The sequence below is a fragment of the Bombus vosnesenskii genome, unplaced genomic scaffold (assembly GCF_011952255.1).
Source record: "Bombus vosnesenskii isolate JDL3184/JDL3185 unplaced genomic scaffold, Bvos_JDL3184-5_v1.1 scf7180000013286, whole genome shotgun sequence".
NCBI lineage: Eukaryota > Metazoa > Arthropoda > Insecta > Hymenoptera > Apidae > Bombus > Bombus vosnesenskii.
Genome location: NW_022882939.1, coordinates 158218 through 164217, shown reverse-complemented (window position 1 = coordinate 164217; position 6000 = coordinate 158218).

The window sequence follows — 6000 nt, the reverse complement described above, 5'->3', positions numbered from 1 at the left end:
AGTAACTCGATTAATCCAAAGACTTCAGCATAGCCTGAAGAAGATTCGACGACGAAGCAACGAAAGGAAACGCTTAGACCGTTCCACGTGAAAATTACCGCTGCTTTATCCAAATTGGAAGCTACCACGAAACACGGTAGAAAATGGTGGGAAGAAGGGGCTGGTACAAAGAAAAGGAGAAGAGACGGTTGTTATTCTTCTTGGCATACAGATCAGGCACGTACCACGAGGCATCGTGCTCGGCTTTATCTCTCTCGACAAGAGTTTGGTCCTGCATATAAGATTCTGTAATACATTTTTATCGTTGATAAAACTGTGTCCTTACACGTAGCCACGCTATCTGCGCGTGCCATGCCAGTTTTTAAGCAAAACGTCAACAACGCTCTGCTCTCTCGATCCTTGAAGCGGCTATTGTTATACCTTGTCTCCGAATTAGCTACTAAGTTTCGAGAGTTATTGCTACGCGTGCTTAAGGAAGTAATTTTTATTTGCTTGGAGCAACGTTCTTTCAAAGATTTTAGCAAATTGAAATATCTGTATTTTTTGTTATTCGTTGGTGTTTCGAAATATCAATGTATAAATAAAAACTTTAGTATTAAATATGAATTGCGAAAATATCAAATACATCAGTTTGTAAACTGAAAACCTTTTCGCTCCCGATGCTAAAATATTTCTCAGCAAAGTCTCGTTTCCCTGTGGAGAAGTTCTGCGCATCTTTTCATCCTGTTGAATTAAAAATGCTTTGCCTGTAATCAATTTCCCGTTAAAAGATTCGCGCAACGAACCGTCGACGTTACAGCAGGGCCGGAAAGTTTCTCTTTTCCACGGAGAAACTTTTAAAAAACTTTCATTGATACCGGCCAATAAAATGCTTCGCTTTAACCAACAAGAAGCTTAGGTCGAGTATAATGTTTATTTCCAATGAACGCAGAGCGCGTTAAAGTAATTTTGTTTCGCTGGTCGATGCTTTAAACGAGTCATGTTCTCTACATATTTAGCTTTTTATCGAGAGACATTAACTTGCAATTATTCTCTACCGGATAGTGTTCCACCGTAATTACAGAATTTATTAAAATTGATTAAAATATTAAATGATCGTGCTTATTTGACGACGTGTTGAATTTAATTGCGCAATCACGTAATAAAATTACATATTGAAAAATAATGGTTCTGCATCGCGTATTACTCGACTATAAAACGAATTAATTTTGACAGCGAGAAAAATTCCGGCGACGAAATAATAATGAAACTCTATCGAACGTGGCAACAATTACAGTGTCGAAAAAACGAGGGATGAAACAGAACGAAGAAACGCCATATCCGTGGCAGTTTCTTCGCAATCAGGTTCGTCAAGATAAAAACAAACAAGCTGAACGGCAAACTGAGACTGCTCACTTGGCGAATTTCGCAGTCGAGTACACGTGACAGGAAAACGCTTTCAGTCTCTGCCATTTTATTTTCTCTAATTGAGAAACGAGCCAGGAGAAAGCCCTCCCTTTGAACTCGTCGAAACTTCCATCGTTTCTGCCGTTTCATTTTTGCCACCAAATTTGAACGTATCAAGAAGCTCTAGAGCATAATACACACAATAAAAACCACACTCTCCACATTAAGAGTCATAAAAATTATCAATTCAAATGTAGCTGATATTACAAAATTGGAAAGCAAAGAACTTCTTCGATACTACAATATACTCCCTCATTTTCTCTAATTTTTTAGAAAAGGTTCTCACTTATTAATTTACCATATTTAACTAATTAATCTCCTCTCTCCCTCTACTTCACATACAATTAAAGTAAAATCCACATTCTACTCTTTAAGAACCATTACAATTATCAATTCAAATACAACTAATATAAGAAAAAGCTGTGACTAGAACTTCCAACGTAATCTATTCGATTCTTGTCCTATGGGTCTTTTCCCAGAAAAAATCCTTAATTTGTCATATTTTACCAATTAATCTTCTTCTTCCATCTCCGAAACAAGCTCCACACTCTCCAAAAACAAATAAAAAAACCATAAGAGAACCAACATCAAACATTCCAACTTCAACCTTTAATTTCGAGAAATACCGAGAACCAAGTGATATCGCCCTATCTATGTAGCGACATATCTCGTCATCCCCTTACCGGATGAGACCAGAAAAGTTGGCGTGTAAATTTCTGAGCAAAGCGCCGGATTAAAGCGATCGATATCACGACGGAGCCACGTATAAGTATCTGATCCATAGCACTGATCCATAGTACTGATCCATAACCCTTTCGGTAAGCCGTGAATCGAGCCGTAGACACAAAGAGAGAGAGAGAGAGAGAGAGAGAGAGACGGTCGCAAAGCCCAGACATAGTTGGGCGTGCACGTTGGGATCGGCACGATGTGGAAAAGGCTCGGGCGACAGTAGCAATGACACACGACCGCTCGTAAAACATCGCGAGAAAACGTCTTAAGGCGTGCAAACGTACGTAACACGTTGCAAGGTTTATACTTGGGATTCCGGCAGAGGGTTGGCGAGGGTTGGAAACGAAAAGCCTCGCCGATCAACCGGTTTACGCATTTCTCTCGCAAGTCTCGGATATATCGGTGATAAATTTCCGTGCTTTCCAACCGATTCGCGAACCCTTTGATTTATCGAACGTGATAACGCCACGTACATTTTACTACCTTTTCACGGAAACGTTTTCGACCTCGTGCACCAAGCGTTCAAAATGGTACTGTTTAGAGGTGGATTTCGTGGACAGTTGTTGATGAAGTTGTAGGTTGAAGTGGTTGGATGAGTCGGTTGTAGGTTTTAGGAGGTTGGCATTTAAGAAATACGGATGGTTTTAAGGGTTGAGTTTAAAAGGTTTTCCCGTGATTCGTTTTATGGCGGGGGATGGGGAGGGGGGAGGGAGATATTAGATGCGATTTGAAAGAATGGAAAAATGTGGAAAATTAAAGATAGAGAGTATGGAAGTTTTAGAATAGTAAGAATGTTCGGTATAGTGTATAGTTTTACATTTGATATTTGCGATTGATTAAGAAATTTACGCAAACATTTAGTAAACGTCCTAGTCGAAGTTGATTTTTAATAAAATTGAGTTACATCCGCTTAAGGTGAATAATGTCAAGACTTATTCGTTTCTTAATATTTACGCAATTCTACGAACGCTTCAACTAATTTACTCGAATGTAGAGCCATCGATAACTTTAATATTCTTAACTTAAGATTGTTCAAGAATATAAAAAAACTATTTTGACGTAAATAATTCTATATGTAATAAATAATTTGCAAGTGACGTAATATTTATGAAAAAGTGTGTACACGTTTGTTCGTATTTCACGGTGAAAATGAAAGGCGAAATGACGGTCGGCAGGTTTCTGGCTGATATTCCTTTTTGCGAGGAATGGCTTTTACGATATTTCCGGCAATCGGTCGGCGAACGTCGTTTCCAGTTCTGCGAAATTCACCGCAGTGATTTTACGATCGATCTTCGAAGGGCCCAGTTCACGTTTTGGTCGTTGTTCTTCTGCTCGCGTGATTTCAGCCAATAAAGCTCGCATTTTCTAGGTTTCCTTTTCGCGCCGGGGATTTAAAGTTTCGTTAAGCGCGTGACGACCGGTCGGCTCACTGGAATTGTTCCGTCTAATTTTACGCACGCTACGGTGCTTCGTTAAACCATAATGTCGGCACGTATACACGTACATCGTTCGTATGTGAGTATTAGAACACCTGCTGGTCTCGTACAAAAGGTGATAATTGACCCGGATTATATCTAGGGAACGATTAATAGGTCGGTATATCGTATCTGTACGTAATAACGATTCAAAGATACGGTAAACTTATTTCTGAAAATTACATTATGTTATGTATCAAATTAAATATTTATCGAAATAATTATTAACGCTATTGATAATGAGATTAACAAATGCTGATTAATAATCACTAGTACAAGTCAATTACATAATTAAACTCAATATAAAATATAAATAAAAAGGACACTAATCACGGTTTTAAAAAACGATCCATTATAAAGCCAGATATGACACTCTTTGAAATACTCACGATTAAAGTTTCATTGCTACATTCAATTGAATTTAGTTTGGTCGTTCGAGTGACATCAAAGTCAGAAATTCAACGAAAATAAACAGTTCATATTTCTTGCTTATAATAGCATTTGTTACGATTGATTACTCGTTTTTCCGGTAAATATTGATTTTTCCATAAATAAAATCTGCTAACTTCTAAATATCTCGTACTGTTAAACGTCTTGTTCCATTTACCGGTAGTTGAAAAGAAGAAAATTTCGTTTCGCGAGACGTAGTTTTCTACGCGGCAAACTTATGAAGAGAATAAAAGAATGGCAAACACGTAACAGAGAAATGTAGCCGGGTTTCTAGGTTTCTGTTCGGTGACGAGATCAATTCTATTTTGCGCGCTAACGAAAATGTCGTTTCCTGCATCAACTCCGTTTAAGCTCCCGGAAAGGTGATAAAATCAGTCGGATTTCCTGGGCTTTGTGTCTTCCCCTCATACCAGCCACCGTAGCCTTCTTCCCCCCTCCCCCTTACCCCACTTCTCTTCGATTTTTCACCGCGTAGCAGCACCCTGGAGGCGTTAGAAGCCGCAATAATTTGCAATTTCTGCGCTCCTCCGGGCCATCGTCCCGACACTCGCATCGAGTTTCGAAATAACGTTCCGCTGGTTTTCGTAAACTTAAACTACGTTTTTCCGTGAGACTAGCCTAACCCCACGCTGCCACCGTCCTATACAATTTAAAACACTTCGAGGCGTTCGAAGTTCTCACCATTCAGTTTACTTTTCGGTTAAGTAGTCTGCTACCAGTTGATGATGTAGCAATTTTCTAGCAAATTTCCTAATTACGCCGTTTAGTGAGAGGTTTTTACAACTTCTACTATTTAACACCAGTCTTTTCCTTTTAAGATTTATTTTATCACCGAATCGATCGAAAATTAACGTTCATCTTGTGTTATTAAAAGAATGTCGAATCTTTAAATTTCGACTTATCTCGGAAAAAATGAACAAAGGTATGATACTCGTGTTGTGTTTGTATATGTTTGTGTAACTTTACCTATTTAATTAAAAGATTGTTCCCTCGTTCTGCGAAGAAAGACTACAGTCAAGTAGACAAAATTGGGAAAAAATCACGCATCCGTATAATTACCAAAAATTCAATTTTTCCTATTTTACGTTCACCACGAGAGCATTTGATAAATACCAATTATAATTTCAATGCTGTAGACCTACAACTTCAAACGCACGTGTTTTGAACAAGTTTCCCATAACACACATACAGTTACATATACTTAAATATATCCAACAACGTGGAAAACATTGTCCTTTTCGTTTGCACGTTCCAATCGTACAAAACTTTCGCCTCTCGCTTTGTTCCCTTTTTCCGAAAACGTACGCTTCGAAAAATTCGTTCACACCCGTAACCGTAGCAGAACGAGGTGCTCAAACGGCGAAACCACGGACAAACGCAATCCGTGGTAAAACGAGTAAAAAAATCCCCGCTCAAATACGGAGTATAGATCTAATTGTGTCAATATTCGAGCATAGCCGAAGGCAGAGATACAAAAAGCGAGACAGGCAAGAAGGGACTAACCGTGCGAAAGAGCTCGATGAAGCAATCTAAAAATTTCACCGGCCACGAATAGCGTCAATTATATAAAACCATGGGGGAGGGGGAGATTAAATTAAGGAGCTGGCACGAAGGAAGATTTAATTCAATCCAGCGGAGGAAGGTCTTATCTCGATGCGGGATAACGTTGCCTGTGTTTCGAAGGTAAGTCTGGTCCTTGGCTTTATTCCTTCCTTTCGGGTGTGAACTGTTACCATTCTATTACATCTTTTTCCATTGGCAAGACCTGTGTGAATCCAGATAAAATCCCCTTCTTTTTTTTACTTCGAGTCCCTATCTCTTCTTTTCTTTTTTTTTTTTCTTTTTTTTTTCTCTCCTCTTGATTTCGTCGCGATCGTCCGCAATGAAACGAAGGATCGTT